Genomic DNA, 22,240 nt, shown 5'->3' with positions numbered 1-22,240 from the left:
TACATATTCAGAAATATCCTAGGGCAGTGGTGCTTCTTGTCTGGGGGTAAAGTCCTGCGTGGTGCAGGCAACCTGGGAGAATTATGTATGTAGACGCTGGTGGAAGGAGTCTGGTGATCCCTTGTGGAAAAGGTTGATTAGTTGGCTATAATCATTAAAGCAACCACTAGAGGGCACTCAAATACTGGAAACAAAGTTTGACAAGTTTTAGCCCAAACTTCTAGAGGATGCATTCTCAGTGCGAGTTTAGTGGTGCATATCTGTGTTTCCTTATTTTCGAAACTTCTGATGCATGAAATGTGTTTTCTTTTTTGGGGGGCAGTTATCATGACATAATATTAATGAAAGCCACAAAAAATCTTGAAAAATGCAGAGAGCTAATAGTATAGTGGGTAAGGCACTTGCTTTGCACAAAGGCCTACCCAGGTTCTGGGCACAGCAGATGGTTCCCGAGCACAGCCAGGAGTGAGTCCTGAGCAAAGTCGAGTGTGATGCTTCTCCTTACCCACAAAGAAAAGAAAGAAAGAAAGAAAGAAAGAAAGAAAGAAAGAAAGAAAGAAGAAAAGGAAAAGGAACACTCAATGACCTCTCATTTTTCATTTTCATTTCATCATCCTGTTAATCGTCGATTGTCTCGAGCAGGCCCCAGTAACGTCTCTTTCATCCTAGCCCTGAGATTATATTCAGGGCTCTTTATGAGAATGAGACCCATCATTGTTACTGGTATTTGGCATCTTTGGTAGGCCACGGGGAGTTTGCCAGACTCTGCCCTGTGGGCAGGCTACATTTGACAGCCTGCAAGTTTGTCCAAAGTAGGAATGAGATAGTAAGATGTCGCGCGGCCGCGAATGCGGCCGCGCGGTTCCGGGATCTGGATTTTATAGTCTCTGAGTCTTGGCCGCTGATGGGATTACACGGCGCCAGGGGGCCAGGTGGTGGGTGTGACCCCCGCCTACTGGAATTTGGAGGATCTGGGTGGAAGATGCTCGACTCCAATTCGAGTAGGCTTGGAGGTCTCGGCCCCGGAACCCGTGTGGCTTTGTCCCTCTGCCAGTACCTTCAGGTGTGCGGAGAGTGGTCTCAGCATGGTGGTGTCTGGTCCTGGAGGTCTCCGGCTGCCGTAGCCCTGGCCGGGGCGGGGAGGAAAGCTCAACCCGCTCCCCTCCAAGGGACTCCGGGAAGGAACACTGAGGCGCGGGGGCAGAGACTGCACTGCTCTCGTCCGGGATCTGGATTTTATAGTCTCTGAGTCTTGGCCGCTGATGGGATTACACGGCGCCAGGGGGCCAGGTGGTGGGTGTGACCCCCGCCTACTGGAATTTGGAGGATCTGGGTGGAAGATGCTCGACTCCAATTCGAGTAGGCTTGGAGGTCTCGGCCCCGGAACCCGTGTGGCTTTGTCCCTCTGCCAGTACCTTCAGGTGTGCGGAGAGTGGTCTCAGCATGGTGGTGTCTGGTCCTGGAGGTCTCCGGCTGCCGTAGCCCTGGCCGGGGCGGGGAGGAAAGCTCAACCCGCTCCCCTCCAAGGGACTCCGGGAAGGAACACTGAGGCGCGGGGGCAGAGACTGCACTGCTCTCGTCCGGGATCTGGATTTTATAGTCTCTGAGTCTTGGCCGCTGATGGGATTACACGGCGCCAGGGGGCCAGGTGGTGGGTGTGACCCCCGCCTACTGGAATTTGGAGGATCTGGGTGGAAGATGCTCGACTCCAATTCGAGTAGGCTTGGAGGTCTCGGCCCCGGAACCTCTAGTCTAGTCTTTTTATTTTAGGGTATTAGGGAACCCACTGAACCCATTGTGAAACCTGGAGTTTAAAACACTTGAGAACAGTTTTTGTAAAATTCAGAATTACATATTTGTAGAGAATCTTCCTGAAAATTGTTAAATGCTGCAAATGGCAGGTATGGCAGGCACTCTAACCCTCAACTTTGACCCCAAATCCATTAAGAAAATCTCAAGTATGATTTGTAAGAAAATCTCAAGTATGGTTTCTTTAGGAGGTTTCCTACTAGTGGACAACAGAAATTATGGTTAAGTGCATATAGGTATATTCGAAGAACAGAGAACCTTATTTCATTACTCACCATGGTGTCTTATGATGTCAGATTAGCAAAATGTATTTCAGACACTCAACACTGAAGGATTTGAGAACTGGTTAGAATAGTAGGAAAAGACAGAAATGGAAAAATAATTTTACTATGGTATATAATTTATGGGCTGGAGCGATAGCACAGTGGGTAAGGCGTTTGCCTTGCAAGTGGCCAATATGGCTGACCCGAGTTTGATTCCTCCACCCCTCTCGGAGAGCCCAGCAAGCTACCGAGAATATCTTGCCCGCACGGCAAAGTCTGGCAAGCTACCCGTGAAGTATTCAATATGCCAAACACAGTAACAACAAGTCTCACGATGGAGATGTTACTGGGCCCACTCGAGCAAAACGATGAATAACGGGAGGACCGTGATATAATTTATGTCTTTTTCATCTTACTCTACCACATATTTAGAAGCATGTATTTAGAAGTATTTATTAAATTACTTATCTTTTTCAGAGAAAAATATAGCTGTCTTCTTAAGCCTTCTCTCTCTCCTAGATCACATGTTTATCATCATATAAACATGGTAGTTTTTACATGATGAATAAAGGTAAAGGTAAAGGCCCTCCCGTTGATCATCGATTTGCTCGAGTGGGTCCAGTAACATCTCCATTGGAGACTTTGTTGTTACTGTGTCTGGCATATCGAATACTCTCGGTAGCTTGCCGGGCTCTCCGAGAGGGGCGGAGGAATCGAACTCGGGTCGGCCATGTTGACCGCATGCAAGGCAAATGTCCTGCCGCTGTGCTATTGCTCCAGCCCACAGACAAAAATAAAGTTTTTTAATTAATGAAAACCACAAACCACAATGCTGAAAAGGAGAGAGAGAGAGGAAGAGAGAGAAAGAGAAAGAGAGGGGGAGAGAGAAAAGGAGAGAGAGAGTGAGACAGAGAGAGAAAAGAAAAATGCCTGCTAAAGAGGCAAGCAAGGGATGAGAGGTGATGGGAGGGAACCTGGGGACACTGGTGCTGGGAAATGAACGCTGACAGAGGGAAGGGTGTTGGAATACTGTTTGACTGAAATACAATCATAAACAGCTTTGTAATGCTCTAAATATAAAATAAAATTTCAAAAATATTTTTTTACATGATGAATAACATTTTTAATGTGAAACAACATTAGTTTTTGGTTTTTATTTGTTTGGGGTCCACACCCAGCAATACTCAGGGGTTACTCCTGGATCTGCACTTAGGAATCACTCCTGGTGGTACTCAGGAAATCATATGGGATGTCAGGGATTGAACTCGGGTTGACCATATGCAAGGCAAACACTCTATCTGCTGTACTATTGCTCTGGCCCCTTATGTTAAATAATTTTAATGAAAGAGTCCTGGTACCTGACTGCATGTATTTAGTTATAAGCATTCATTTATCCAGATTTTGGATAATTGAGTATAGATTATAGAACCTTAAAAAGCATAGAACCGTAAATATAGAATCTTAAAATTTCTGGTTTTATCTCTTTATTTTTATTATGGAAAGATTGTAACATATATAAGAATAGAAAGTCTTGACTTTTACTCACTCCTTGAAAATATTAGAACTTTGCTTTATCATCTTATTTTTTCCCTCACCCCTTCTCTTCCTTGTCATCCTTCTTTCTTCTTCTCTCCTCTCTCCTTTCTTCTCTCTCCCACTTTCCCTCCCCACTCTACTGAGTATTTGAAGTAGAAAGATAGCACATCCTACTCAGATAACCCCGGGTAGCACATTATACTCAGATACTTCAGTAAAACCACAACACCATGATCACAGCCAGCAAAATCAGCAGTGTTTCCTTAATATTATTAAACACCTGTCTGTGTTCATATTTTCTTGAAGGTCTTATACACATTATTTTGTAATTTTTTCATTGAGCTGGGATTGAGATCCTGAATTGTATTTTGGTTTGCTTGTGTTTGGGTCACACCCAGCACTGAGGGGTGTCTGGGGGGGTCCCCTATGCAAAGTGTATGCTCCAGCCCTAGGGCCACCTCTCTGGTCCCTGTACTGCAGTTAAATGATGCGACTCTTAAGTCTCTTTTCCCCTACTTCCCTTACATATTTTTGTTGTTTCTGTGTCTGAGGATTGCAAACTTAATTGTGGTGTTCTTGGGGTTTCCATCTGTTCTAGACCACCATGGTCATACTAGTGATGGTTCTGGACCATGTGGGCTGTTTCAGGAAGCTGCGCTCTGCAGGTTGGGTGGGCACTCTAGCCCTCAGCTTCTGCCCGGGTCCATGCACTCTAGTCTCTTAGTTCTAACCCCCCCCCCCCCCGCCGTTGTTTTACAGTTCCACTTATTTATTGAAGAAAAAATGTCATTTGTTTTAGCCTCACATACGTTAATTGATGTCATTATCAGCTGTCAATATCAGCCATTGCATTTTTCTCCTTTACTTTTCAACCAGATTGAGGTACTAAGTTCACTAAGCTCTGCAGCATTATTTTTACTTCTCTTATTTTGAAATCAGTCTAATTTTAAAGTGACTATTTGCTTCTTACACCTAACTTTTTTGGTGGGATAATGATATTTTATGATTTACTCGCTTTGAAGAAGGGGAATGAAAGAATTGTTGGTTTAAGAAATTTGGTACTATGGCAGGTATCTCCTGAACTGGTTTTAGAACTGAAGTTTGGGTTAAGCGAATAGGGTGATTTGAAGCGTTATGTAACTTACCTAGTTCTCTCTAAGTACTGTGTACTTTTAGAACTTTAAGTAGAAGGTATGAGGAACTGTGCTTAAAGAATGGGCTATTCCGGGGTCTGTATTAGAAGTGGGTATGCTGATTTTTTTGTTTGTTTTTGGGCCATACCCAGTGATTCTCAGGGGTTATTCCAAGCTCCACATTCAGGAATTACTCTGGTGATGCCTGGGGGACCATATGTGCCTGGGACTTGAACCCAGGTAGGCCACATGCAAGGCAGTCTATCTCTCTGGTATTATCCTGCTGTACTATCTTCCTGGCTCAGAAGTGGGCATGTTGAACACCTTCCCCATCCTCCCCCTTAGCCACACTCCAGGGTTCTTGCTTGGTATTAAGCTGCAAAATTATCCCACTTACTCCAGTTGTTGGTGACTTGTTTCACTGCTGGGACAAATGCATATGAGAAAATCTCTCAATGCTTATTTCCCATATAATCTTTAAATTAAAGTTTTATTGGTTTACCAATGGTGTACAGCACTATAGTAATTTCTGGTTTTATTGTGGGGGACAGGAGGATACACCCAGTTGTGCTCAGGGCTTACTGCTGGCTCTGCACTCAGGGATCATGCCTGTGAGGCTCAGGGGACCATATAAGGTGCTGGGGTCAAACCTGGTTTGGCCACATGCAAGGCCAGCATCCTACCTGCTATATACTATTGCTGTGGCCTACTACCGAGAGTACTGGAAGTTAGCTGCTATATTTTGTGTAAAAGCTTTACTACATCCATGAGTTCTAGAGCCTTTTACCTGATCAGATGGAACCCCCTTTACCTTTTTTTTCTATTTTTGTGTCATACCCGGCAATGCACAGGGGTTACTCCAGACTTTGAATCAGGAATTACTCCTGGCAGTGCTTGGGGAACCATATGGGATGTTGGGAATCGAACCCGGGTTGCCTGTGTGCAAGGCAAACGCCCTACCTGCTGTATTATCATTCCAGCAGCCACCCCCTTCCCCCCACCACCTTTACCTTTTACTCCTTTGCTTCTTCAAGCCTTTTTTAAAAATTGATTAAAAAGAATTGCGCTTTACAAAGTTATTGATAGATGAGGTTTTTTTTCAGAGCTTGAGAGGTAGTAGCACTGTCCTCCTGTTGTTCATTGATTTGCTTGAGCGGGCACCAGTAATGTCTCACAACAAGTTGTGAGACTTGTTGTTACTGTTTTTGGCATATCGAATATATCACGGGTAGCTTGAGTTAGTATTGTTAGTTTATTTGTTTTGGTTATTTATAACCCACAAATGGGTGAAGCCATCTGGTAATTGTCTTTTTCTTACTTATTTCACTTAGTATCATTCCCTCAAGATCCATCTCTGCTGTTTTAAAAGGTGCAGCTTCATCTTTTTAAATAGCTGGGTAGTGTTCCATTGTGGAATACAAACACCACAATTCCTTATCCTGTCATCTGTTGATGGGTATTTAGAGTGAGTTCATGTTTTGGGATTGTGAATATACTGTAATGAACATAGGGGTTTAAATATCATTTCAACTTAGTGTGTTTATAATGTTATAACCTATTAGGAATATTGCTGGATCATGTAGTATATCTCTGCTTTTATCAACATAAATTTAAGGACAAATGATGTTTGTTACACTTTTTGAGAGAGATGCATTGTTTTTTCCTGTAGTCTTGCTATGTAACATTTATTATGATTGATTTTATAATTATAAAAATAACATGTGGTCTTATAATTGTGACAGGTCATCTAATTAATCTAAAAATATACCCACAATAAACTATAAAGCAGGGAAATTGAAATCTGAAATGGAAAAATGTTAGGCTCTCTAGAACATTGTGGGGTGGTGGGTACTACTTTTACCCTTTGGAGATTTGGTATGACTTAGAGAAGATGCATCCCAGGGCCCTCTTCAGGAGTTAGTTGGATCTAAAACACTCCAGGAGTCATCTCATTAGTCAAAGGGGGATTTGGGAGAAAGTAAAAAGAGTGGTCTTCCAGTCCAGGGAGACAAGGAGGAAGTTTAAAAAATTTATTGTCTGCTGGCTCTTTAAAGCCCGTCTTCTCCCTTGAAAACTTCTCTCTGGTTTCTTCTCTGTAGATGCCCATGTTCACTTTTGTACATGTATGTATTCTTTTCTTTCTCTCCCCTCCTGCCTTCCTAAGCAAATTTCGTTCAATAAAAATGATCTTGTTTCACTTAAAATTATTCTCAATTCAGAACTAGGGCGATAGCACAGTGGGTAGGGCGTTTGCCTTGCATGCGGCCAACCTGGGTTCGATTCCCAGCATCCCGTATGGTTCCCTGAGCACCACCAGGAGTAATTCCTGGTGGCAGAGCCAGGAGTTAACCCTTGTGCATTGCTGGGTGTGACCCAAAAAGAAAAAGAAAAAATTCTCAGTCCTAGAAAGGAGAAAAGTCTTCTATATAAATTTGTAACTACAGGTTTTTTTTGGAGTTATGTTTAGGACAGAGATTTATGCTTTAAAACAGAGAAATAGGGGCTGGAGCGATAGCACAGAGGGTAGAGCGTTTGCCTTGCACGCAGCCAACATGGCCGACCCAGGTTCGATTCCCAGCATCCCATATGGTCCCCCGAACTGCCAGGAGTAATTCCTGAGTGCATGAGCCAGGAGTAACCTTTGAGCATAGCTGGGTGTGACCCAAAAAGCAAAAAAAAAAATAATAATAATAATAAAATAAAACAAAGAAATAAACTTAAAAATAAGACGGATTGGTGGTGATTAATGGCCACGATTCTCTATTAGCCAACCTTTCTGCCAGTCATCCTCATGGACCTGGGTGGAAGATAGAAGCAGAAGTCTGTAGGAATTCTAGGAGCTGCACTATCGGAAGGAAAGGATGCCAGCTTTGGTGGAGTGGACTTTCAGCTGCTTTTCCCTAAGGCTCCGCTCCGAACTCCCTAACGATAGCAATACTTGGAAGCAGACAGCCTTCCTGGGTGCGGGAACGGAGGGTGAAATATGGCATGCCTGGAGAGGGGAAGAAAATGAGTGTGTGGGGAGGGAATAGGAATGTATGTATAGGATGTATAGGAATTCCTCTACAGTCCTGGAGCTGTGTGTGTCCAGTGATACCCCATAGAATCAGCCAAAAACTGCTGTGGGAGTGAGGGGCGGGGTTGGGGTAGTAGTGTATTGAAAAGCTGAGCAGAAATGCGAGCAGTTGTCCAGGGCTGGCCAGATCCTCTGGAGGATGGGTCCTGCAACTTTTAAAGGGACTTGGCTGGGGAATGGTGCCGCCAGCAAGTCAATCTGTGAGGTGAGTGCATTCGCAGTTTGATGGTGCCTTCAAATTTTAGATACCCCAAAATTGCTGCTGTGCCTTTGGCCAGACCCCAACAACTTGGGACCAAAGTTTACCAAGAAAGTAAATGGTCAAAAGTGAGGTATGTGGGAGACACACCCACAAAACACCTCTGGCTCAGCTATGTAATTGGAGGCAGGGCCTCTCTGGTTCCTGATCGAACTGCTTAATGGCCATGATCCCAGAGACTCAGAGACAAATCTCAGAACCCAGTGGCTTTTGGCAGAGATGTGTCCGGTCCCTGCAGTGGGTTACCAGCACCAGACCATCCCAGGGGGGAAAGGGTGTTATCGCCTCACCTGCTCCCCCTTAGCCGCTCGGTGGCCGCCATCTTCCAGAGGCCATTGTACCCTTAGGTTTGGGCCCTCAGTAACGAGACACGCAGGGCCTCATGGGATGGGGGTGGAGCGGGCACTTTCCTTCCTACCCAACAAGACCCTGGGTCGCTGCCCACGAATCGCCTCTCTGGCTCCTGATCAAGCTGCTTCATGGCCATGATCCAAGAGACTCAGGAACAAATCTCGGAACCTAGTAGGTTTTGGCAGAAATCCCTCCAGATTTAGTTGTTAAAATTTTGGAATTCCAAAATCGTGCGACCACTACCGAGGCCGAACTACATTGTATGTTATTCATAACTAGCAGTAGAAAACAAATTGTCTACGGTTGCCTTTTCAGCAGATCTGAGTGTTGGGGTAAAATCCCAAATAATAATGGTGGGTTTGGTGTCTAAATATTGAATGTAATCAAAGTAGAGAGAGAGTAATGTGGAAATCATCTGCCCCACAGGTAGGGAGAGGGGGTATACTGGGGTTTTTGTTGGTGGAAAATGGGCACTGGTGAAGGGATGGGTGTTTCATCATTGTATGACTGAGACTTGGACCTGAAAGCTTTGTAACTGCTCTCCTGATGATTCAATAAATAAATTTATTAAAAAGAAAAAGAAAAAAAAGTAAGGTGAAGTTCATGCCCAATTTAATCAGCCTAATCAATGGCTGAATAATTAGCAATACTCCTACATTAAAAAAATAAAGGGACTTGAAAAATAAACACATGATTTCCATGATGTTTCAGAAAGACTGAGTTAGGAACTGAGAAGCAAGTTCCAGGACTGTGGGCTAGAGTCCAGGCAGAAACAAGCCTTCACAGGATTAAGGTGGTTGGTCTTTTTTTAATTTCTTAGTTGGAATAGGACTTACTACTTAAAGGTAAAGGTAAAGGCCCTCCCGTTGATCGTCGATTTGCTCGAGCGGGCCCAGTAACGTCTCCATTGGAGACTTTGTTGTTACTGTGTCTGGCATATCGAATACTCTCGGTAGCTTGCCGGGCTCTCCGAGAGGGGCGGAGGAATCGAACTTGGGTCGGCCATGTTGGCCGCTTGTAAGGCGAACGCCCTACCCGCTGTGCTATCCCTCTGACTTACTACTTATTAGAGGAAAATAAAATTACCTCGAGTCTTTAGTATATATTATGCAGTGCTCAAAGAAGAGAGTCTTTGCGACTTTGAGTCAAACAAGGATTTCTTGGGCTTCACACCCAAAGCACAGTCTATAAAAGAAAAAAATCAATAAATTAGACTTTATAAAATAAGAAACTACTCCACCCTGGAACTTGTTATGATGATGAAGAGTAAGTTACACAGTGACATATCTGACAAAGCGCTCATTTATCATATTTATGATAAAGAACTCTTAAGTCTCGACAGCTGAAAAAAGGAATTCACTTAGTAAATGGGCGAAAGTCTCAGGAGACTGTTCACCTCGGAGGCAACGTGAATGGGTGAATGGCAAGCAAGTAGATGAAAATGTCATCTAGTGTTATTATCCATTAGGGAAAAGCAAACAGACGGCTACTTCTCACTCAGTAAAACAGCATAGCAAATAATGACAATATCAACTGCTGGCAAAGATGCTGAGAAACTAGATCTTTGAACATTGTTGGTTGGAGTGTAAAATAATATGAACACTCTGGGAAGCATTTTGGCAGTTTCATAAAAAATAAAATGTGCCCTTACCATATGACATGGCAGTTTCATTCCTGGAATTTCAGGGAAATGAAATTTATGCTTATATAAAAATTTATGATGTCTGTTCACACCAGCCTCACTTATAATAGCTAAGAGCTGAAAATGCCAAAATATCCCTCAAATTGTGAGTGGTTTTGCAAAATTTGGCACATCTGTAGTATGGAATACCACTTTGCACCAGATAGGTATTAACTATGATGCTCATAGCAATTTGGAGTGATCCCAGTGGCATGGTGCTGAGCAGAAGATCACATTAAATAGGTGTTTTGTTTTGTTCTTGTGGCTTTGGGAATCACATCAGGTGTTGCTCATGGCTTAGTCCTGGCTCTGCATGCAGGTGTCACTCTTGGCAAGGTTTTGCGGGCAATATGGGGTAAACGGGAGCAAACCCAGGTCTGTGCCTTATCTTTTATCTTTCCACTGTACTTGGGGCTGAAGCGATAGCACAGTGGTAGGGCATTTGCCTTGCGTGCAGCCAGCCCAGCCAAGCCAGGTTCAATTTCTCTGCCCCTCTCAGAGAGCCTGGCAAGCTACTGCCGAGAGTATCTCGCCCGCACGGCAAAGCCTGGCAAGCTACCCATGACATATTCGATATGCCAATCACAGTAACAAGTCTCACAATGGAGACGTTACTGGGCCCACTCGAGCAAAATCGATGAACAGCGGGAGGACAGGTCCTTCACAGGTCCTTCCACTGTACTCTCTCTCTCTCTCTCTCTCTCTTTCTCTCTCTCTCTCTCTCTCGTTCCTTGGGGATCGATCACTCTTGGCAGTATTCAGGGGACCATATGCAGTTCCAGGGATTGAACTGGGGTCAGCTGCATACCAGACAAGTGTTTTAACTCCTGTACTATCATTCTAGTCCCTAAATAGGCCCTTTTAAAAAAAATTACAAAAGTCATATAACTAGAGCACAGGTCAGTGATTACTAGGGGTTTGGGATATTGTGAAAAGAGGGGGAGTTTGATTATAAGGAAAAGAGTGAAGGAAGGCTTTTTGTTGAAATGGAGTAACTGATTGCAATGATAATTATGTGAGCAAACCCATGACAAAATGACACAGAACTAAATACACAACTTGTGCCATGTCAAAGATTTGGTTTGATCTTACACTACAGTTTTATAAGTTGTTACCTTTATAAAGGAGAGAGTGTGAGATCCCTGCACTGCTTTTGCAACTTCTTATGACAATTGGTAAATAAGTTAAGAAGTGTTTCATGTTATGGACTCAATCTATAACTACCAGTTTTGTTAAGGAGGTAGGGTGAGGGGGGATGGGAACTTGGGTCTTTGTAGGAGAGACATTGACACTGGCAGTGGGGTTGAAGTCAAAACACTGGATGCTTGAATCTCTTATTAACAATCATAAATCTTGGTGCCTAAATAAAAATGTAATAAACGAAGTGTTTTTAGGGTTGCAGTTTGCTCAGAGATATGTCACACGCCTGTCTGCGGTTGCTAGTTCTATTCCCAACACTGCCCCACATGGTGCTGTCATCCCTGACTCCACAATGGAGTGCGTGACCTCCAGGGCACCACAATCAAGTACGTGACCCTTGATCATTGCAACTATAGCTCAGTGTTTGTGGGTGGGGGAGGAGAAAAGTATTTTGTATTTTCCGACATATCTACTGCATATCTGACAAAGCACTCATTTATCATATTTATGATAAAGAACTCTTGAGTCTTGACAGCTCAAAAAAGGAATCCACTTAGTACATGGGCGAAAATCTCAAGAGACAGTTCACCTCAGAGGCAACGTGAATGGCAAGTAAGAACAGAAATACTACCACAGTAGTAGTATTTATTTTTGTAAACCAAGGTTTGTATCTAGACTTGTTTCCCTTTGGCCTGAAGAACTTTAATATTTCAGGTCAGGGAGATGACTCAAGGACTGGAGCCATCACCTGCTTTGCATGTGAGGGCCCCAGGTTCTATCCCTGGCATCATAGGGCCCCCGAGCACTGCTGGGAGTAGCCCAGGAGTTCTGTACCACGAGTAGCCCCCAAACACTGCTGGGTGAGGTTCCAAAACAAGAATGATACAAACTTAAAAAAAAAAAGTCAAACCAAAAAAGAAATTCACATTTCTTGGTAAGATTCATTTTGGAGAGTATTTGCCCACTTTCTCTTTACTTCTTTATTTTTTAGAGTATTTTAGAGTATTTCCATCAGATTTAGAATTCCAGGATTGCAATTGTTTGCAGTGATTAAAAATTTTGTTTCACCTTCTTGAGAGCATGAATGGTTTCTGCTGAAATGCCAGCACTTATTTTGTATGTTTGTTTCTACTTTATAATATAAGGTACTTCTCTTAAATATTGCTAAGCTTTACTCTTTATTTATTTTATTTTTTATTATTTATTTTTTTTTGTTAGTGAAACACCATGAGGTACAGTTGTAGACTTACATATTTTTGTGCTTGGGTTTCAATTATACAATGATTGAGTACCCATTCCTTCACCAGTGACCATTCCCCACCTCCAGTGCTCCCAGAATCCCTCCCACCCACCCCACATCTCACCCCACCCCTGTGGCAGGACGTTCTCTTTTGTTCTCTCTCTCCTTTTGGGTGATGTGGTTTGCAAAAGAGGCATTGAGTGGCAATCATGTTCGGTCTATAGTCTAGTTTCAGCATGCTTCTCCCATCCTGGGAGGATTCTCCCAACACCCTTTGCTTGGTACTCCCTTCTCTATCTGAGCTGCCTTCTCCCACAGCATGTGCGGCTGGCCTCCAAGGCTTTACTCTTTAGTTCTGATTGCTGGCAGTTTATTAAATGCCTAGATGTGTGCCTCCTGTATGTCTCTTGGTTGAGATCCAGTGAGATTCTTGGAAATATGAACCGATGCTCATTAATCTTGGAAAAATTTATATGATTGTGCCATCAACTATTTCTTCAGTCTTAATTCCACATTGTAATAGGGGCCATGCCCAGGGGAGCTCAGGGCCTCCAGAGCCACAGCCAGTAAGCCAGAGCTTTCTTCTGGCTTTACACTCAGGGATCACTTCTGGAGGGGCTCAGGGAGCAATTTGTGGTACCAGGAGTTGAACCCAGATTGACTGCATGAAAGAAAATCTGCTGTATTATCTCTCTCCCACCCAAGTAACAGTAACAGTAAGTCTCACTTCGTGTTCCTGGAGCAAGCAGATGCCGTTGGGCTACACTAACACACAACAGGGACGAAAGGAAACATTACTGGTGCCCGCTCGAGCAAATTGATGAACAACGGGATGACAGTGCTACAGTGCTAATTATCTCTCTAGCCCCTTATTGTTTTTTTTTCCCCCAGTGGTGATTTCAGCAATTTTATTTATTTATTTATTTATTTATTTATTCATTGAATCGCTGTGGGAAAAGTTACAAAGCTTTCAGGTTTAGGTCTCAGTCATGCAAATATCAAACACATTTCCCTTTACCAATACTTAGGAGGAATCAAACTCAGGTCAGACATGTATCTCGCCCACACAGCAAAGCCTGGCAAGCTACCCGTGATGTACTCGATATGCCAAACACAGTAACAACAAAGTCTCCAATGGAGACGTTACTGGGCCTGCTCGAGCAAATCGATGAACAACGGGAGGACTACTTTGACTAGATTCATTGTTTCGATAAAGATACACCATTATTATTTAGAGTTTGCCCCCCCCCCCCCCCCAAATCAGACATGCTGAAAAAGCATTGTGAAATAATTTGCTTTCTACAGCTGGGTTCAAGAATTAAATGATGTCGTGTGGCTGGCAGCCACGCGATTTTGTATTTCTGCTATTTTACTTATTAACCCTGGAAGTATTTCAGCTGAGAGTCGGATAATTAAGAGATTGGTGTCTGTGCTCTGGAACCATGGCCGTGCTGGAGAGCTGCTTGTGGGGGACAACTGGTGACCTTGGTAGGGCATGAAGGATGAGCCGGGAACGCCCCCCTTCCCATGAGGTTTTCGTCGCCCCTTCACCACTGGCTCATACCTGGCTTTCCACATGGCACCCAGGCAGCTGCCATCTTTCTTTCCAGGGGGGAGAAGACGGAAGGGACCTACACCCTTTCCCCTCCGGGCAGACATGGTGGCGTGGATTAACGCATAGTCTGTTCACTTTTCTGCTCCAATCTGTTGGGCTCTGCATTAAGTCCTTGTGCTTCTGGGGCCATGGCCATGCCGGAGAGCCGCTCGTGAAGGGCAACTGGTGACCTCAGTCGGGCGTGAAGGATGAGCCGGGAACGCCCCCCTTCCTTATTGGGTTTATTTTTTAAAAAAACAGATAAAGTCACTGTAAACACAGAAAATTTAAGTGATTGGAATGAAATTGAACTATCTGACATTTATAGAAAATTTAATCCCATCTATTGTAAAATATATTTTAAAACACACAGTGAATACTCACTAAGGCCATATATTATTGGCAGTACAACATATAATGAGGATAAAAATAATTTAGAATATATTCTCTGACCACAATGGGATTAAGGTAGAAATCGATAACAAGAAGAGATCTGGAAAATGTAAATGTTAAGAAATTAAGCAAAATACTTTGAAGTAACTCATGTGTCAATGAATAACTTCCAAGAGGGTTTAGATAATATCTTAAACTGAATGTTAATGCCCCCTAACACATTAGAGTTTGTATGATGTTGCTAAAGTGGAGTAAGGGGGAATTAATTAGTATCTTGAAATACTCATTAACACAGCTGTTCTGAAAACTCTAATAATGTGTATTAGAATTACCTGGAAGGTCTGTTAAAAGGCAATTTGTTGGACCTTATCACCAAAGTTTCTCATTCCGTGGATCTGGAAGGGGGAACAATAATTTGCATTTCTAATAAGTTCCAAGGAAAATTCTTTTCCTGCTGATTTAGGGATTCTACTTTATAAATCACTGTAATAGAAATTGAGGCTGTTTTCAGCTCGATTCAAGAAACTAGAAAAAAGCAAAGTCAAAATATAATTCAAATGCAGGAAATAATAAAAATAACTTATCAGTGAACTGGAAAAATAACAATAGGTGAAATCAATACTTCATCCTTTTATAACTTAAAAATATTAAACCTCAGGAACTGTGAGTTTTCAAAGAAAAGGCACAGGGGATGGGGTGGGGTAGGGGTGGGGGCATAGGACAAAAGCGTTCAGTGACCAGGAACCGTTCCTCTGGCCAGCTCATAGCGACGGACCTATGAAGGACCAGGGAACAGAGAAACAAGGCCCCAGGCTGGTTGGTAGTCAGTTTATTTCTCTCACCTACCCCGAGTAGTTCAATCTCTGTCCTTACAGCACAGTTGTAATCGTAGTTTTGGTCGCAGTCTCAGTCATCATTAGTTCCATCATCCTAGTTTCCTCATATACCTCAAAGTCCTCTACTTGTTCTCTCTCCTAGTCTTTGACTTCCAGTCCTCCTCTAGTTCACTCTACCCTCTTACAGCATAGTTATATAGAAATCATCAAGGGTGGTATACACATAGGTGGGGTGAACAGTATCATAACAACAAACAGATGTAAAGCTACTCCTTCAGGGGAAGTTCTAGGAAAATAACTCACTGTCACTGTCCTTGTCCTCCCGTTGTTCATTGAATTGCTCTAGCAGGTACCAGTAATATCTCCATTGTGAGACTTGTTACTGTTTTTGGCATATCGAATACATCATGGGTAGCTTGCCAGTCTTTGTCGTGTGGGCAGGATACTCTTGGTAGCTTGCTGGGCTCTTCAAGAGGTGCGGAGGAATCGAACCCGGGTTGACTGTGTGCAAGGCAAACACTCTACCTGCTGTGCTATTGCTCCAGCCCACTAGGAGATTAACTCAAGGACAAAATCTCATCTGAGGGTTCAGCACTTGAAATTAGTAGAAGATCTACTCAAAGGCAGGATTCCATCCAGGCTGTATTGTTTTATCCTTTCCTCAGGAGTTCCATTTAAACAATCATAGTGAATTTACTTCTTATGATATTTCTAGTCATTTTGTATGAACATGACCCAAAAAGAAGTAACTGCATAAGGACCCTGATGGGGTTAGGAAAGACTATCCTGGCCTGAGGACTGTAGTCTGGGATATATAGTGGGATGTCCCCAGCAAGAGTCACCCTTTAAGCTCAATATATCTCTTACTGTGTTCATACAAATCACTTAATCACTTAACTTCCCGTTAGTCGTCGATTTGAACGGGAAGTTAAGTGATTAAGTGATTTGTATGAACACAGTAAGAGATATATTGAGCTTAAAGGGTGACTCTTGCTGGGGACATCCCACTATATATCCCAGACTACAGTCCTCAGGCCAGGATAGTCTTTCCTAACCCCATCAGGGTCCTTATGCAGTTACTTCTTTTTGGGTCATGACAGAATTTGTTCTATGAATGTGCTTTTTAACTTATTATACTTCTTGTGGTGCTTAGCTTGTCCCCTTTTCATGCGAGGACCCAACCAGTCCCTTTGTTTGGACCCTCCTTTTTTGGAGGGGTATTAGGAAGTAAGGGCAACTGAGGCTTAAGAAAGGTAAATACGATGGATGCCCAGGAGTAAATACGATTTCAGAGTCAGTTAACTTCCATTATGCAAAAGCATAGCATCAATTGTCTTCCTATGTCTATACAAAAAGGACATTGCTAAACCATGCAAATGACATCAAGGAAAGAGAAAAATGATATAGGATTATTAGTACCTGATGGAATTGGGTGTGTCTCAGGAGCACTGTTGTGGGAGTAACTCAATAAACCTAAGCTCCCTGTGGGAGGAGCAAGGACAACCCAATGTTATCCAACATATAAAGGAGGAAAGGCAAATCCTTAAGTCAGAACCAAAGAGGAGATAGCAATGTAAGCTCGGCATTTGTTCAAAGGTCTAAAAGGATGAGCTGAATAATTAATGGCCACTTACTTGACAACTTAAACGGCCAAGTCACATGAATAACACGGTTTTCTGAATCTGATAGAAAAAAAGACAGAAAACTTGTGAAAACTCCACTTTTGTCAATATATATTTTAAGGCCTAAGGGAGCCTCCCCCATCCCCAACTGCTCTGGGCACAGGTGACTTCACTGGTGAATTCAATTCCTCTTAGGAATTCAATACCACTCATATATTAAAGTATAATCTATTAATATGCACTCAGAGCTTATGCATTAGTATATATTTTATCTACTTAGTTTCAAGTTTACAATCAAGGTACAGGACAGGCAGCTTGAAGAACATGACATGGAAGAGGTTTCATGATGTAGGTTACTCAGCAGGGCTTACTCCTGGCTCTGCACTCAGGAATCACTCCTAGTGATGCTTGGGGGACCATGTGGGGTGCTGAGGATTGAACCCAGCTTGGCTGCATGCAAGGCAAGTACCCTCCCGGCTATACTATCTCTCCAGCCCCAGAGTTTTTCTTTTAATATGTTCTGAATATAAGTCCTTTATCACCTGAATTCTTTCAGTACTTTTTTCCCAGTTTGTGCCTTATCTTTTAATTCCCTTTATAGTGTCATTCTGAAGCAGTTTGGGTCAAGTCCACTGAATCAGTTTTTTTTTCTTATGCCATTTTTTCCTCAAAGTTTTTGTCTAACTTTTTTTCCTCTAAAGTTTTTATCTTTTTTTTTTCTCTAAAGTTTTTGCCTAAGATATTCTTTGTTTCTTCTATGTTTCTATATAAAATACTTGGCTGCTTTGGGTTTTATGATTTGTTTTGAGTTAATTTTGTGTGATTATTAGGTGTATAGGTGGACGTGTAATTTTTGCATCTAGTCAATATGATTTAATGAACATGTCTTTGAGCCAAGCAGTGAGACAATGACAAGTAAAACATGTAAGACAATGACAAGTAAAACGCGTACCGTCTCTATTCTAAAATGTTTTATGAGGGACAAAGGCCATTAAGGAGAGATAGAAGAGACATAACAGAGATTGTGTAAGAACATTGCTGATGAAAGAAGCTCAGGGGAACTGTGGTAGTGGTTGGAAAGAAAGGACTGTGTGCTATGAAGGAGAAGGTGGTAATCTTTTTCTTGGTTCTGAGAGTTAAGTTGAAAGGAGAATTTTCTATTGAATTTGGCAAATGAGAGTTACTGACTCATAAAGAGCTGCTTATATGGTATAGAGGCCAGATTGAGTGGCTGTAGGAAATGCCATAGGTAAGCAAGCGGTTATTGTGTATGTGAATCAGGAAGCTGCTATGAGTGGGAGGCACATTTTATTTATTTTTATTTTTTATTTTTTATTTTTTTGCTTTTTGGGTCACACCCGGCGACCCAAAAGTGCTCAGGGGTTACTCCTGGCTCATGCACTCAGGAATTACTCCTGGAAGTGCTTAGGGGACCATATGGGATGCTGGGATTTGAACCTGGGTCGGCCATGTTGGCTGCGGGCAAGGCAAACGCCCTACCCGCTGTGCTATTGCTCCAGCCCCGGGAGGCACATTTTAATGTTAATGGGAAAGATGCATCCAGGGAGGCATTGAGGAGAGGGCTAGAGACAGACTCGCTAAAGATGTTATGATCCTCAAGAAGGTAGCGGGAATGACCTTGGGTGTCTGACCTTAGGTTAGAGAAGAAACACTTAAATCTATTCCGACAGGAAAAAGTAGATGAGGGGGGTAATATTTAGTGAGGACGAGGAATCTGTAGCTAGTGACTTTTAATAATGGAGATCACTTTTGTTACCACAGAAAGGAGAAGGACTAGCTTGGGGATTTGCGGTGGAGGTGAAGATAGAAGCTGTCTTCTTGGAACAGGAAAGCTGGCTTAGAGGAAGAGAAGAGGGGTCCTAGGAAAGAAGTTTGTAATAAGGAACTTAACAGAAACTGGTCATTCTGCCAGTTGTATGAGGTTTCAGAGAAGGGAAGGGGTGATCCTAAGTGGCAGGAGAGTGGCCCCTCAGAACCCTCCTGTGTAAGGTTCTACTGTATGGCTTTGAGTGTTGGACCCCAGAACCCAGATTCGGCAGGACAGCAGATAAATAATTGTGAGAAGGTGGTAAACTCATTGGTTTGGATGGTCTTGTTGGGCGTAAACTTGCTGAATCATACAATTTGAAGAGCTCTGAGGAGGTTAGACATATTAGACTTTGAGAATTGAAGATACTGTCATGGGTGGGACTAGGTGTGAGAGGCAGAGTTGAGGAGGAGGAAAATGCCAGGCTCTAGCTTGTTATTAAGGAAGTGCATGCTCAGGGTGTCCCTATATCTTCCACATGGGTGTCCACGTTGCTAAAGCTAATGACAAAAGTACAGGTGGGAAGGGCTTGGTAGCGAGCAAGGAGCTGGGGTCTTTCACGGACAAGAAGACTGAGAAGTGCTCAGTAACCAAAGGCACTGGAGGAGCTAAAACAATGTAATGAAAGACTCAAGCTCCAAGTCTTTGTAAGTCAGGGGTGTGAGGGGTGTGGGGTGGTGGGTTTGTCTTGAGGAAAAGAATACCAACTTTACCTTGTATAAAATCTATCTTTCTTTCTTTCTTTCTTTCTTTCTTTCTTTCTTTCTTTCTTTCTTTCCTTCCTTCCTTCCTTCCTTCCTTCCTTCCTTCCTTCCTTCCTTCCTTTTCTTCCTCCTTCCCTCCTCCCTCCCTCCCTCCCTCCCTCCCTCCCTCCCTTCCTTCCTTCCTCCTTCCTTCCATCTTTCTCCTCCCTCCCTCCCTCCCTCCCTCCCTCCCTCCTTCCCTTCCTTCATTTCTTCCTTTTCTTTCCCTTACTTTTTTTTTTTTTTTTTTACTTCTCATTGATGGCCATTTGTCAAAATGCTGGTGTTCAGAAAATGACTTCTCTCTTGTTTGGGTTTAGATTTCCCTGTTTCTCAGAGTTTTTATTTGGCCCCAGGAAGTGTTTTGTCCCCCCCCCCCCCACTTGTCCCTCATTATAACCTCCTCCATAGTTATTTTTTGGATGAGGGCCACACCCAGTGGTGCTCAGTGCTTACTCCTAGCTCTCTGCTCAGGGGTTCCTCTTGGCATTGTTCATGGGACCATGTATGGTGCTAGGGATCAAACCAGGGTCAGCCACATAGAAGGCAGGTACTTTAATTTTTGTACTCTCTCTCTGGTCCTCCTCTATAGTTTTTACATTGAGGGATTCATCACACTATTGAGGCCGCCTCAAGAGAGGACATCTTACACATGCGCACTGCATCTCCGTTGGTGGTTTGTTCTTGGCCAGAAAATAGCTGAGACTGAGGTCATTTATTACCAGCAGCCCCGCTTCCCCAGCCCCCACCCAATCATTACTTGCCTTGAAATTTCTGTGGTACTTCCCTCCTTAGACAAACTTTTTTTTCTGGGACTCTTTGGACTACAAGGATACACCTACCACTGACAAGTTATCTCTGTGTAGCATGAAGGAGCTGTCCTGGGTTTGCTCTGTTACACCCTCATCCCATGCCTCTGTTAAGTACACCTTTGGGACACTGCCATTTTGGAATCGCCTTTGCAGAGAAATGACCCCTCTCACATCAAAGAATTCTTTAAAGGCATCCTTCCTAATTTCTTATAATGACAGACTTCATTTAATTTCTTACCTGACATGTTGTAGAACAACTTTCCACTTCTGTTTTCTACTCTAATTTTTTATGCTCACTTACCTGGACACCAAATGTTTCTTTGTTATAATATTTTTAGAGCAGCAGTCATGAGGCTTATATATTTCAGCGTGATGTAATTTAGTAATCCTCAGGAAGCTAGCAAGGCATCACATTTAATTTTCTATTAGATGAAAGTAAAAAGGAAAGAGAATGGGTGATGGAAAGAATTGCACAAAACACGACTAATCAGAGCTGATCCCTGAAGCAGAAAAAAAAAGCAATTTAAAATGAGCCTCCTTTGTATGTCTGCTGTTTGAGGAGAGTTGAGGAGATAGCTATTAGTATAGTAGAAGTAAATAATACTAGTTCTGTATAGCTAGCTCTAATTTGCAAGATTGAAGCAGTGTTCTGTGTGCCTGACATTTATTATAGCATTTAAATGGCTGAGGGGAATTTTGTAGGTTTGTTTTGTTATTTTTGCTAAATTACATTCAAAGTGGTGCTTGGGGTAGTGCTGTGGGTGGGGGCTGGGCACATGCAGTGCTGGGTATTGAACCAAGCGCTTGTAGAAGAGGTACTCTAGCCTTTTTAGCCCTCTCCTTGGTCTTTAGATGTCTGTTAAATAAAGAGCAGTGGGAGAAACTTGAATTTTTAATACATATATTATGTGCACAGACATACATGTGTGTATATATATATGTATATATATATGTATATACCCAATTACAGATGCCAATATGAATGCCATTGCCCTGTCATCTTGCAGAAAATCAGAGATTAAGGGTTATGTGCCAAGAAGACAATTTCTAGACGTCACTCAGAGAGATGCTTTCAGACAGCCATACAGGGACATTTTTCAGTTACGAAACATGGAACAGAAGCTTTCCTCAAAAGATTTTACCATCTCTTACTGTGTCCCCCTCCTTTGCATTGTTGTGACCTAGACTGGGGGCCTTACACACTTGGTCGAGATCTTCACTGGAGGCTCCACATTGAGTAGTGATGCTTTTGCACACTTGGCTGCATTGCTGGTGTTGTGGGGGGGGGGGTGTCACACTTTAGTGGTGCTGCTCACACTTACTTGATTGTGGTGCAGTGGAGATCACACACCCTTGTGGTGTTGGAGAGCACTAGTGGCATTCCCTGTGATCTTTCTTTCTTTCTTTCTTTCTTTTTCTTTCTTTCTTTCTTTCTTTCTTTTTTTCTTTCTTTCTTTCTTTCTCCCTCCCTCCCTCCCTCCCTCCCTCCCTTCCTCCTTCCCCCCATCGCTCCCTTCCCTTCCTTTCTTTTCTTTCCCCTACATTTTTTTTTTTTTACTTCTCATTGATGGCCATTTGTCAAAATGCTGGTGTTCAGAAAACGACTTCTCTCTTGTTGGACATGGGAGTCTCCCGGTGGACAATTCCACAACGAAATAGACCACATCGTATTCAATCGACGGTTTTGCCTGACCGATGTTGCTGTTGTCCCAAAATTCCGAACGGGATTGGACCACCGTCTCCTTCGTGCAAAATTCTACTTCACAGAGCAGGGAGAAAGGGCTGCAAAGTTTAAAAAGAGAACTCCCAGAACGACCACCAACTGGGAGCTCTTTGGCACTATTGCGGCAACATGGGAAGATGCCATTGTTGACAACATTGACGAGGAATACGATCGACTGGTTTAGCACCTCCATGAATGTGC

The 22,240-nt window shown here is 43.0% G+C and overlaps 2 protein-coding genes across 2 annotated transcripts in view; one reads left to right on the top strand and one right to left on the bottom strand.

Annotated features, from left to right (window-relative positions):
- Nucleotides 1–13,879, bottom strand: part of TRAK1 (trafficking kinesin protein 1) — a 307,958-nt gene extending 294,079 nt beyond the window's left edge. The window contains exon 1 of the mRNA XM_056128950.1: nucleotides 13,873–13,879. The gene's annotated coding sequence lies outside the window, so the exon portion shown is untranslated. The remainder of the gene's footprint in view (nucleotides 1–13,872) is intronic.
- Nucleotides 1–22,240, top strand: part of ULK4 (unc-51 like kinase 4) — a 583,905-nt gene that overhangs the window by 61,250 nt on the left and 500,415 nt on the right. The gene's annotated exons all lie outside the window — the stretch shown is intronic.

Source organism: Sorex fumeus, unplaced genomic scaffold (genome assembly GCF_029834395.1).
Source record: "Sorex fumeus unplaced genomic scaffold, SorFum_2.1 ptg000072l, whole genome shotgun sequence".
Taxonomy (NCBI): Eukaryota; Metazoa; Chordata; class Mammalia; order Eulipotyphla; family Soricidae; genus Sorex; species Sorex fumeus.
Note: the sequence above shows the minus strand (reverse complement) of the source record. Positions and strands in the feature narration are given on the sequence as shown.